Source organism: Protopterus annectens, chromosome 12.part0 (assembly GCF_019279795.1).
Source record: "Protopterus annectens isolate FY-2018-M chromosome 12.part0, PAN1.0, whole genome shotgun sequence".
Classification (NCBI taxonomy): Eukaryota; Metazoa; Chordata; order Ceratodontiformes; family Protopteridae; genus Protopterus; species Protopterus annectens.
Genome location: NC_056746.1, coordinates 639,096,710 through 639,111,040, shown reverse-complemented (window position 1 = coordinate 639,111,040; position 14,331 = coordinate 639,096,710).

Here is a 14,331-nt window from a genome sequence, read left to right as displayed (position 1 = left end):
GCGAACAATAATTTGTTGAACCCATGTAAGCAAAAGCTTACAATCTTGAACACTTAAAACTGCGATTTTTTTCCAGACAAAAAAAAAAAAATAAATTGAAAACATTACATAAAGTGGGGGGTTTGCCCCCTACACCCCTCTACTTAAATATGCCAACTCCGAAATCACACTAAGTCATGAAAACGTCAAAGTAATGTAAGCGGCGAAGCGATTTCTTTCCCAGTGAAAGAATTTGCTTATATGCCATTTCGCTATTTTGCCTTTTCGTGCTTTCAAGTTTGATCTTCGATCATTTAATAGGAACCCGTCAGAGCAACAGGTAACCGTCTTTTAGAGAACCATAAATTAGCCTGTTTTAAGATCCCAAATAGGTGCCTTTGTTTCCTAAGTAATATTACTTGCATCCTCCTTTTAAAAACAGTTATACCAAACACTGAGAAGAAAAGGGAGATCCATGGGTAGACGTGCTGAAATGGTTGAAAAATGAGTAAGACAAGCCAAAGGATAACAACTCAAACAAATACTGTAAAATCAGTGATACAGAAACCTGCAAAGAACCCTGGTTTATAGTATGGCACCAACTAGCAAATCTCCCATTTACAAACATAAGATTTTATAACCGCAGATTTTAACCTCCTTTAATACCTTCTGCATGTTGTGAGAAAAAATACTGCCTCAGAATTGAATCATCCAGTCAGTCATTTGCAGTTGATTGAGACTGGAGTTTATCAAACTTACCCTGTTTGTGAGGAAGCTTGTGGTAGTTACCCTGGGCCAGTTCCATAAGAAGGAAGAACCACTGTTGCTGTGCCAGAAGGAAGTCATCACAATTATCTTCTGAATCTTCAAAATGACCCTGGATATCACCAAAAAGGGTGAAATGCATAAGTGAACATTCCCATCCAAGTGATGAAATGTCATCTGCTTTCTAGGCCTGCCTGCAAGGAGTCCTGGAACAGAATTTGTTCAGTTGTCTATTTTAATAGGAGGCAAACAGATCTGCTTGAACAATTTCCACAAATGGATCAGTTCCCAGAAGACCCACTTGCTCAACTTCAATTGGTACGGGTCTGTCTTGAGCCTGCTCAGCTTGTTTGCCACTACATTTTGCTCTGATGGAATGCAGGAAGCTTAGAGGGTTAAATAGTGCTGAACTGCAACCTTCCACATCACTATAGCCAGCCTGTACATGAGTAAGACCTGGTGCCCCCTGTTTGTTTATGTACCACATCATTGTGGTGTTATGCAGGAAGCTTAGAGGGTTAATCAATGATGAATTTCTCCCACATATTTACTACAGCCTACTATCCCATAACTTTTCTCCTCTCCCCCTCCACTAACCTATTCTGCTCTCCTCCAGAGTTACTCTGTTTCCTCTATCACTCCTACCCAGCTCTTACTGCATCTTCTCTTACTTACCTCAGCTCCTTCCTGCAGTGGCTGATACTTTTTCCAGCAGGGCTCTTCTGCTCTGTTGCTCTATCCCGCTCTGTTTGCCCTGCGGGCTCACTCCGCTCCCCTACCCTGCCCCCAATTCCCACCCTCCCCAAGTGGTCCTACATTTATTGTCATTCCTTACTCCCTCCCCATTTTCAACACCCAATCCTGCAACAGTATAACTCCTCCCTCTCCACCAATCACACCTGTCCTTATACTCCTCCCCCATTACATCACCTCAGCTTACTTCCATCAAACCTCCATTACCTCCTTGTTTCCCATCTTTCCTGTCCTAGAATAGTCCCTAATACAGGCTTTGCTGTATTCTGGACTTTAGTATAGTTCCTGTGTTGCCCATTTCCTTACTTGGATAGAAGGAAGCTTCTTTGTTCACCAGTGGGAGTGGGGAGCATTGAGCAGCCTATCTATCCCTGGAGGAGTGATCTCAGCACAGAATCCTGTAGTCTATTGGCCGTTTTGGGCTAATTTCTAGCTCTTTCAAGTCCCCTGTATAAAAACCCGCGTTGACACGGTTTTTTGCTTGTTCCAACTCAGCAAAAGCTCCTCGTGGTCCTGCAGAGTGGTGCTAGCAGCAGAGAGGCAAAAAAGAGTGACTGCCAACTGATTTAAGTATATTTTTCTGCTATAAACTCTGCGAGCATCTTCTCTCGACGAAAGCGAGTTAAAACTGTTGTTTTTGCCTGTTTAAAACTTGTTTTGCCAAAGTTCTTTTACCTGCACTTTTAAAGTTTGTTTTTGTTGAATTTTATCTGTTGAGGCTGCTCACTCAAGTGTGCTAGCCTGTGTTAAGCAATTACTGTACGTATTTCTACTGTTTGTGCTCAAAAAAGAAAAAAAAAAACATCCTTGTTTCCCGCCTTTCCTGTCCTAGAATAGTCCCTAATACAGGCTTTGCTGTATTCTGGACTTTAGTATAGTTCCTGTGTTGCCCATTTCCTTACTTGGATAGAAGGAAGCTTCTTTGTTCACCAGTGGGAGTGGGGTGCTTTGAGCAGCCTATCTGTCCCTGGAGGAGTGATCTCAGCACAGAATCTTGTAGTCTATTGGCCGTTTTGGGCTAATTTCTAGCTCTTTCAAGTCCCCTGTATAAAAACCCACTTTGGTGTGGCTTTGTGTGATTGTGCACATGGCTCAGCATCGAACAGCACTGCTTAATCGGGTTTAAACTATTCTCAGCTCCACAAAGTCTACTCTTCACTTTTTCCCTTAGAACTGCTCTATCTCTCAAACTAAGCACCCTATACACAATCTAAGGCCCTGCACTTGCTCATATAAGCAATTTTACAAGTTAGCACTAGTAAACTAAAAGCACTACATCCTCATATACTCCCTTCAAGTAACTTGTCTCCTATTGGTCTTTTTGATTCAGTGATAAAGGAGCTCCCTATACTATTCTAGCATATCCAAAGGACAGTTAATGGTTTCCTCTCCAGTCCAGCTGGTGCATCTGGGAATCTTGAGGCAATGTTACAACTGCCTCATGTACACAGACAACCCTCTCCTCCTCCCAACAAGTTAAAATATATGTGAGAGATGCAACTATATAGCCAAAGTGGAGGCTGAACTCTCTCAACTCAAAACTGGTGCAACCAGTCAGGAGGAGAAGGTAACCACACACACCACAAATCCAGTCTCACATAGTCAAACCACAACAGCAAACCAAACACATAAACACACAAAAACATACTCAGAGGCTCTAAATAAAAATCTGCCTAAGTAGCAGAGACCTCCAAAGCAGACATCCAAGCAAATGCTACCCAAAAACAAAAGACATGCAACATATAGCTCACAAAGTCAGTGTGCCAAACAGGCACAGCCCTTAAGGCTAAACAACACACCTGATACACTTGTAATAGGTGACTCAATAGTCAGACACACTGACGTCCCACTCACCAGGCTGAACAAAGAGAAGGTCACAGTGAGCTGCCTGTCAGGTGCTAGGATCCGTCACATAACACAAGCACTCAGGTCACTCCAAAGCAAGTACAGATATGACTCAGTCATTGTCCATGCTGGTGTGAATGACCTGAGACGTACCTCCCTGGACTACATGAAAAGAGACATAGAGGAGCTCTCTGATCTTGCAGCCCAGGCCGGTATGACCCTGACCTTGAGCAGCATCTTACCCTCACCTAGAATGATGCCACAGTATAAAGACAAAATGATCAATTTTAACAATTGGCTAAAATTTTGGTGTCATTCAAAGGGGATCCAGTGTCTGGCAGCCTGGGATAACATGCTCGACAAGCCACATTGCTTCGCTAGGGATGGCTTGCACCTGTCACCCCTGGGCCTTTGGATATTGGCAAAGGCTCTTGCCACCCCCATAGTGCCTTTTTTAGGCAAAGCTCTAAAGACAAACCCACCTCCATAGACAACACAAAGAATAAGAAACTAAGGGTAATGCTGCTCAACGCCAGAAGTCTTAACCTCAAGATGCATGCACTCAAAGCCCTCCTCAGTATGGAGAACATCGATATCTGTGCAGTGACAGAAACCTGGTTCAAGGCACCAGGGAGCACCCCAGCACTACCAGGTTATACCTCATATCATGCTTTTCGGCCCCAAAATTCGGACCGAACCACAAAAGGAGGGGGAGTATCCATATTCATCAAAGATACCCACACCTCCAGGTTAGTGACATTGCATGAAGCATCGGAGACCATCCATGTGCAACTAACAGTCGGCAAAACTGCCTTTCAGTTTGTAGCATGTTACAGACCACCCTCTCAAAATCAGGAATCCCACTCTGTTTTCCTGAGAACACTGGAGAATATGAAGATCTCTCCAAACACCATTATAATGGGTGACTTCAACTACCCAAACATAGACTGGGAGCCTTACCCAAGCCCAAACACCCTAGCCCAAAGGTTCCTAGAATTTATAAACTCAAATGCTATGGAACAACTAGTCACCACTCCCACAAGAGGGGTAAACATATTGGACCTGGTCTTCACCAACATGGGGACTCTATGCTCCATACCAGAGGTATACCCCTCATTGGTAAGATCGGACCATAAATTAATCTCTCTGGATATCCACATCCCAAACCCACCCCCCAGCCCAGAAAACCACAGTGAAAAACTTCTCAAAAGCTAACTTCGCACTTCTCAAAACTGAGGTGGAATCCTTCAAGGCCCCCGGGACAGTGGAAACTATGGCCTAAACTACAGAATCCTTTATAAACGCATTCTATGGACACCTCCAGGAATGCATGGACCATGCTATCCCTAACAAAACCAAGACCCAGTCTTCCAATGGTAGGCATCCATTCTGGTGGACCCCAGCCATAAATAAGCTGTACAACAGAAGGAAGAAGCTACTACATGATAGAGCAAAATCCCTAAAAGGGAAAGCATCTCTGATCAGTACTAGCAAAAAACTACGATCCCTCATAAAATCCTCCAAGGCCAGCTTCGAGAGAAAAATTGCACAGGACACTAAAGATAATCACAAGGCCTTCTTTAGTTATGTTAGGAACCTGGGTGGCAACTCCCACATATGCTCAGAGTTGATCCAAAATGACAAAAAAATACACTGAACCCACAGACATTGCCAACATCCTAGCAGACAGATTCAGTGCAAACCCCCCCCCCCCCAAAAGAGAAAATATCTACCCCAGCAGAGTGCTTCCTCCCTAACATCTCAGATGCTCAGGTGAAAGCCGGCCTCTCTAAAGCAAAAAACACAGCATCAATGGGACCAGACGGTGTCCCGGGTTGTGTCCTACATGAACTCCAGGAAGAGCTAAACCCTCACGTAAAGCTGCTGTTCAAACTCAGCCTTACTACAGGAAATGTACCCAAAGAATGGCGTACAGCAACAGTGGTCCCACTCCACAAAGTGGTGCCTCTACGGACCCGGGAAACTATTGCCCCATAAGCCTGACTAGCCTGGTCTGCAAAGCTATGGAGAGGATCATCATGGAACTCATAAACAAAGACATTGGGGACCTACAGACACTGGATCCTACCCAATTCGGCTTTGTTAAGGGCAGATCCTGCCTCTTGAACCTGGTCGACTTCTTTGAAACGGTCACCAAGGCCATTGATGAAGGGAAGGTAGTCCACACGCCTACCTGGACCTCGCAAAAGCCTTCAACACAATACCCCACTCGGGCATCATCGATAAGCTCTCCAGCTTTAATATAAACCCCTATGTCATAAGATGGGTTGAAAACTGGCTCATGGACAGAACCCACATGGTCAGAATTGCCAGAGCCATGTCAGACTCAAAACCAGTTACAAGTGGCATCCCACAAGGCTCAGTCCTGGGACCTCTCTTGTTTGGTAGATATTTTTTCGAGGTACAGGCTAACATGGGAGGACTGTGGCTGACCAAGTTCACAGATGACTGCAAACTGGGTGCCATAATTGACTCTCCAGCTGACACAAGCATCCTCCAAAAGGGTCTCACAAAGATGGATAACTGGTGCTAGAGCCACGGCCTAAAGCTAAATGCCAAAAAGTGTATAGTCATACCCTTTGGCAAAAATAATGTGCCCACAAATTACCACATAGGTGGTAATCCATTAAGTACGGAAGAAGTAATTAGGGACCTGGGGACCCAAGTTGATAGTAATCTCTCCTTTGACAACCACATTGCCAAAGTGGTGAGAAAGACCTTCTATATTGCCCACCTTATCATGAAAGGATTCACATCTAGATCAAGTGAGGTCATAGTGCCCCTTTATTCATCCCTCATCAGGCCCATAATAGAATAGGTTCATAGGTTCATACTAGGCTATCTGCCCAAGGGCATTTACAAGCCTAGCCCATAGTTTTGTGGCTTACGCCACCCCTTTAGTATGGGGAACTATACCCATTATTTTGCTGTGCCTCCATCTAGTAGTGACACTGAGGTAATCCCTGGGGTATATCTGCGATCTCCCATCCATTGGTCAAGATTTCTCTTGAACAAGGCCAGCGAGGTGCTCTGCCTCACATATACCGGGATTTTGTTCCACAGCATAGGGAGTCTTTGGGTGATGAATCTATCCCTCCAGCACGTCCTATTAATAGTCGTGTCGAGGTTTAAGTCTCCCGCCCTTGTGGCTCTGACGGATCTAGATTTTTTGAGGTGAAGCATATTCATCAAATCTGGGTTTGACATGGCCTTGTATGTCAGGCAAAGGTCACCTCTGAGCAAGCGGCGTTTACTGAATAGAGCTGGAGTTCTTTCAGTCGGGCAGCATAGGACAGATTTTTGAGACCCTTTATCCTTTTGGTGAGGAACTTTTGTGGCCTCTCCAGCTGCTGCAAGTGTCGGGTCAGATACATTCGAATGGAGCATTGTACTCAATCATTGGTCTGATGAGTGATGAGTATAGGGAGACTATGACCTCCCTTGATCTAGATGTGAATCCTTCATGATAAGGTGGGCAATGTAGAAGGTCTTCCTAACTACTTTAGCTACATGGGTGTCGAATGACAGGCTACTGTCAACCTGGGTCCCCAGGTCCCTGATAACTTCTTCTGTGCTCAGTGGGTTGCCACCTATATGGTAGCTAGGGGTAACCTTGTTTTTCCCGAAGGGTATGACTATGCATTTTTTGGCATTTAACTTTAGGCCATGGCTCTGGCACCAGTTATCCGTTTCTGTGAGACCCTTCTGAAGGATATCTGTGTCAGATGTGTTTTCGACTATGGCGCCCAGTTTGCAGTCATCTGCAAACTTTGTCAGCCATAACCCTCCTGTGTTTGCTTGTACTTCGGAAAAGTAGATGCCAAACAAGAGTGGGCCCAGGACTGAGCCCTGTGGGACACCACTTGTGACAGGCTTTGAGTCTGACATGGCGCCAGCAACTCTGACCCTGTGGGTTCTGTCACTCAGCCAGTTTGCAACCCATCTTGTGATGTATGGGTTAACATTTAAGCTGATGAGTTTTTCAATGATACCCGAGTGGGGTATTGTATCGAAGGCATACAATGCCCCATTTGGGATGTACCTTACCTGACACCTGCAGCAACTAGAAAGACCCCAAAAGTACCTCACAAAGAGGCTCAAGGGACTCAAACAGATGCCATATGCTGCTCGGTTAAAGAAACTCCAGCTCTACTCAGTTGCATACCACCTATTTAGAGGCGATCTATGCCTGACATATAAAGCTATGTCCAACCCGGAACTAATGGACATGCTCCACCTCAGAAAATCCAAATCTCTTAGAGCTACACGCTCAAGGGGCTTGAACTTCAGCACAGAAATAAATAGGACATGCTGGAGGGATAGATTCATAACCCAGAAGCTCCTTTTGCTATGGAATAGAATCCCGGTCCATGTTAGGCAGAGCCCCTCACTGACTCTCTTCAAGAGGAATCTTGACGAGTGGATGGGAGATCGTAGGTTTACACCGAGGATTACGTCTGTGTCACTACTAGACAGAGGCCCAGTAAACTAACCTAAAAAAGGGCACAGTAAACTCAATTCAAAGGGTGGTGAAAGCCAAACACACTCTGGCTAGGCTTGTAAATGCCCTAGGGCAGATAGCCTAGTATGAACCTATGAACCTATGAACCTCTATCTCCTTAAAACAAACTTCAGCCACAAATGCCCTCTTATAATTACACAACTCTCACCCCCATAATACTCCTTCTCCTCATTCTATTTCCTCTATACTATGCCACTGCTTATACAAACCTCCATATACACCCTCCACCTTCAACTCCAAACCCCAACCATTCAAATCACTTCCACAACATCTCTGCCTCTCTTACCACCTTTCACCCCACCTCTCTATTCTCTTTAAAATTCTTCCATATTCCCTCAAATTTCTACAAACCTAAACCCACATCCCTCCATCCTTGCCTAACCAAACAAAATCCAACAAAACTAATACATCTTCTTGCATACCTCTTCTTAGCAGGCAAAATTCATCCTAACCCTGGACCAAACACATCTCCAACTTATAACCACAACTCCAATAACAAACCTGCAAACAAAGACCTCAAATTCCTCACTATCAACACCCAAAGCTTAACTAATAAAATTACCCTATTTCATGCCTGGGTCAACCATAACTCACCTGACATAGTAGCCATCTCTGAAACATGGCTCAAACCACACATAACTGACTCAGAATTCCTCCCTCCATATTTCAATGCATCCGATCTGACTGCCTAAATAAAAGAGGTGGTGGGGTTGCTCTACTTTACTCTAATCACCTATCTATCACACCTTTCCAAAATCCTATTCCTTCCTTTCATAATGCTGAACTAGTAATTGGCATGCTAAAATTAAATAAGCACAAAAGTATCTGCATCATCTCTCTCTATATTCCCCCCGGCAATAACACTAATACCTTAGAAGACTTCCTCTCCTGGACTTCCACAAATATAAAGCAAGAAACTTACATACTGGGAGATGTAAATATTGACTGGCAAAAAATCATAGACCCCAATCCCTCCCTGTCTATTAACCTCTTCAACTTTACTCAACTTATTCACACCATCACTAGACCCAACAAAACTAACCGCCCCAGCTCCATCCTAGACTGGATACTAGTGTGTCACCCAAATAATACCACTACATCAGGTGTCACTCCTGACCCATTAGTTGACCACCTCCCTGAATTCACCCACAGAGCCACCTCCTCCTCCCCATACTCCCACCACCTCCTACATACCCATAACCTAACTAACTTTAACCCCTCCACCTTCACTACCTCCCTTAAGCTCATTAATTGGAACCCTCTAAAAACACTGCCTCTTGACAAAGCCGTAGATTTCTTCAACTCTACATTCCTTTCCATCTTTAACTCCCTAGCTCCAACTCGAACCAAAAGGGTTAAAGCCAAAACAGCACCCTGGCTCACTAAAGCTACCAAAAAAATTATGCAACAAAGAGACAAATGTTGGAAAAGCTATCACCATCATAAACAACCTGAACTGTTACTAAAATATAAACAGCTACGAAACCTAGCCAAAAAACAAGTCATTAAAGACAAAAAAATCCTACTACAACCACCTACAAATAAACCACACAGAAAAACCCAGACATTTCTGAAACTCTATAAACACCCTCCTCAGGCCAGGTACCACAAAAAGCCCTTGTCCCGACACTAGCAAAACTGACCAAGAAATTGCCAATCTATTCAATACCTTCTTCACCTCCTCCATTGCTGAGCTGACCAAAACCTTTCCAAATAACATCCCCCTACCCACCTCCTCCCAAGCTTGCACCTCATCCCCCCTCTCCACCAAACTTTGAACTTAAACCAGTATCCACCAACCTCATAAAGAAATTTCTCTATAAACTAAAACCTTGCACCAATGCTCCAGACAACATTCCCTCCTCCTTCTTAAAAATTGCCTCTGACAGTATTGCTCTCCCTATCAGCATCCTGATCAATAGATCACTTCTTGAATCATATGTACCAAAACTTTGGCATTCTGCCTTTATCCTTCCTCTCCACAAAGGTGGAAAAACTTCAACTTCTTTAACTTCCGCCCCATTGCCATCCTCTCTCCCATCTCTAAACTTCTCAAAAAATGCATTCACATATAACTCATGCCATTCCTAACTGAACATCAACTTCTATCTCCTACCCAACACGGCTTCCGCCCAGGACACAATACCAACACAGCCCTCCTCTCCTTCCTACACTCTATCAATTCAGCCTGAGAATCTGGTTACTTAGTTTCATCCATTCTATTAGATCTATCTAAAGCCTTTAACAATCACTCATACCCATCTACTTAACCATCTATCTAACCTTAACATCTCCACAAAAACTCTTTCCTGGTTCTCCAGCTATCTTTCTGACAGGTCCCAAGCAGTGAAATGGGGCCAATCCTCTTCCTCCTTCCTTCCAACACCCAGAGGAGTTCCCCAAGGTTCCATTCTTGGCCCTCTGCTATTTAACATCTTTATTAATGATTTTCACAAAGCCATTCCTAACACCAAAATTGTCCAATATGCAGATGACTCCACTCTCATCTGCCATGCCTCCAACCAAACTGAACTCAAATCTCTAACTCAATCCGCCTTCTCATCCACTGAAAAATGGATGCACAATAACCACCTCTCACTAAATGCTAACAAAACTAAAATTCTTCTTTTCACTCCCCCCAAATCTACCCACATTGACAAACACTCATTTCAAATTACCAGCCTCAATAACTCTGTCATTGTTATTGTTCCCTCCACCAAACTGTTGAGAGTCACCATTGATGAACACCTAAAATTTAATACCCATATCCAACTCAACATCAAGAAAACCCACATAAAACTCGGCCTTCTCTACAGAAATAATCACTTCCTCTTTCCCTCTACTAGACTGACCCTGGCCGCAACTTATCTTCTCCCATCTCTCCTTTATGGCACTCCTCTGCTTACTAATCTATCTTCAACCCTTACCTCCAAGCTAGAAGTATGCTACAACAAAATCTCCAGGTTTGCCACAAATGCAAAAGCCTCCTCCCACCACTGCTCCTCCCTACTAACCATAAACTGTCTTGAACTCCCCAATCAACTAGACTTCCTTCAAATTGTCTTATCCCACAAATTAGTTTTTCAACCCAATAGCTGCCCGGCTTTATCTAATATCCTCCAACCTTACAGCCCCCCAAGACCCCTTATATCCACTCACCAAACCCTCATTACCGTCCACAAACCAAAGTGCCCTGCTGGTCAGCTTCTACTATCCTTCATCCTAGCTAAAGAATGGAATGCCCTGCCCTCCACCCTGAGAACTTGTGACAACCTAAATACCTTCAAAAGTCTACTTCACTCCTACCTGCTTCTTCACAGAAAATGTAACTGCACTCCACACCCCATACCTCCCAAACTCCCCCCTTCCTTCTGTCCTGGCTAAACTCATTACCTTTCAAACTACTGACTTATACTCCGACTACAACTCATAAGCTATCTCCTCCCAGCATATCACTCTTTCACTCTAATTTCAGTCCTTTCATAGCTACTTAATCTTTTTAGCTACCAAGTATTAGACTCCTCCTCTATCCACTTCCCTTCCTGGTAAAAAACTTGTTTACAACTCCATACTGAATGCTATGTAAAAGAATCTTTCATGTGATATCTCAATTTGATACACAACTTAGCAATGTAAAATATTTCTATATATTTATGCAACTTGTTTTGCAGTGTAAAAAAAATTCTTTCTTGTGCTATTTCAATATGATTTGTAACTTATCAATGTGAAGAATTTCTATATGTTTATGTAACTTGCAAATCTTCACAACTTAACAATGTAAAAACTATTATGTAACTAGTTATGTGGAGCTTTTCTCCCCGGAACTCCACTAAAAATGGGCTCTTGAGCCCAGTGGACCTCCCCGGTCACCAAACTGGAATAAATAAATAAATAATAATAACTGCAATGTCACACACTACCACAGCTGGCCTTTACATAGAGTAAGACCTGGTGCCCCTGTTTGTTTATGTACCACATCACTGGTATTGTCTGTGATCACTTGAGGATAACTTGGAGACTACATATGTTGAAGCGAATTGAGAACATCCAACATCTCTTTCACACTGATGTGCTTTAATCTGTTGTTTTTCCATAGATCTTGCACTTTTACACCCACAGAAACTACTGTCATTACATGTTGTGCAAGGAATGTAAGAAAAAATAAATGACTTGGATTCAATCATATCTGGTCCCTCCACAAAAGTAGTTCTCTCTCTTCAAAAAATCCAAGACTGGAATATGAAAGTCAGAGAGTGCAGATTTGGGCATCAAACAGTATTTAGAAAATGTATTTTCTTTTTATAATCTGGCAAGACGAATCATGAGAATTATGGATGTCAAGAAGCCTAAAATCCTGAGATACTCCCTGTCTGAAGTCTGAGATTGACTGTAAAAAGTCAGGAACAGTTTCAGATGCAGGTCTACTTTTTCTCGAGGAAGGATTGCCTTTTGCAAGGTGCTATCTGGGAGGCTTCCTAAAAAATGCTATCCTGTGAGAAGGAATCAAAGAGGATTTTTCAATGATTATCTAGAATCCTAGATTGATAAGAAGATTTCCTACCCTTGTAAGGGACTCCTAACATTTGGAGAAAGACTTTGCAAAGGTAAGCAACTGATATAGATAAGGAAAAAAATAATACTGTACAGTGCACTATCACAGGAACTTTGTAAACAGCTCTGGAGTAGCAGATAACTCATAAGAACCAATAATGCAACCCAGACACAGAAAACCTTAAAAAAATTCTGAAATCTGTGGCAATAGGAATGTGATGATAAGCTTCTTTCAGATCCAGTGTTAGGATTGGGGGGATGCAATTCCTAGAAAAGGAGGAAGGCTTTCCCACTGCCATCTGTAACACTTAAAACCCATTTGTCTGAGAAAATCTTATCCCAAAGATGAAGAGATGTAGAGGAAGAACCAGGCTGTGTGTCAGATTTAAGGATGCATTGAGGGTGTGTGGAGGTGCTGAAATAGTCATTCAGAATTAATTCCTGTCTTCCAACAAATATTACCTGTAGCAGAAGGACCTAACAAAACCTCCTTAGCCAAACAAAATTTGAAATTACAGATTTAACATCTTCAGAAAACTTCTCAGTATACAGCCATGCAAAATACCGAAGAATGTAGAGATGATAAAATCAGCAAAAAGAGATCAATAGCTGGAATTGAATTCATCCTCATGTCTTGGTGAGTACCTTCACAAGATGGACCCTGTTTTTCACAAAATCTTACCAAGACAACACTGTGATATAGACTGTATTTTATATAACATATATCATGGACAGAAGTAGGTTAGCAAATAAAGAAGATAGCTGGGTACACAAGTCTCAGGATAAAAAAAGTCTCCAATCCTGGTAGGCGCACTGGTACCATGACTGAAAAAATGACAGCGTAGAATTCTCAAGACACAGAAATATTCCTACAATGGGGCTAGGCCAGGTCCAGTGGGAGGATGCTCCCCCTGTTGTAGAAGGAAGTAGCAGTCCACAAAAATCACAAAAATCTGACAAGGCCAACTACCGATCATCACAAAAATAAAATTTAAAACCCAGTCAGATGTGGGTCTATGCCCACCAAACCCCCCAATGTGTTGGGCTGCTCCCACCACACCCCCCAACTAAATATACCAACTCTAAGAATGCACTACAGTGTGGATATTGGCAAATTCCCAGTATTGGACCACTGTTTATTTCCCCCCAGGAAATAATTCACTAAAACGATCGTTCGATGGATAGAGCTTTCGACAAACAGAGTTTGATGAATAGGTATTCGCTAAATAGTTCATTCAATTATGTGATATAGACCCCAAAAAAGAGCCATACAAATGACAGAGTGGACTATTGAGGATAAGAAAGAAATTATGTATTGTTACTATTATGCAAGGAGCCTAGAATTTCCAGACAAAAGATATATGAAAATATTTAAAGAGAAATTAGAGGAAAGAAAAATACTTCCACAAGAAAAACTGTCAGAAAGTTCAAATAAAAATTTGTGTGCATTAATACAACAGTTTCATGAAAAACACTATATCGACCAAGAAACCTTGTGCTGTTTGGAAAAAGAAGCGACCGAGGAAGTGTGAAAATTTAAAGAACATAATTTAGAGACGCTTGAAAGGCATAAAAAAGAAATATGGACATGGGAAAGAAAGAGAGATCTGATACGGTACAATATTTTTGCAAAGGAGAAAGCCAAATTAATCAACACTAAAAAGGCAGCCCCAAAGATATTCAAAGAGAAATATAGATAAGGGCATCCAGATATGGAAAATAAAATTTCACAATAAAAAAATAAGATCACAAAGAGATAATGTAGAACAGAAGCTTAGTCAAGTAGAATTAAAAAAAATAGAAGCTGAAGGTATAGAATATTTATGAAGTGAAGGATTTAGTGTAAAAAGTCTAACACAGGCCATATCACAGCATGATGGAAAAACTAGTCCCCA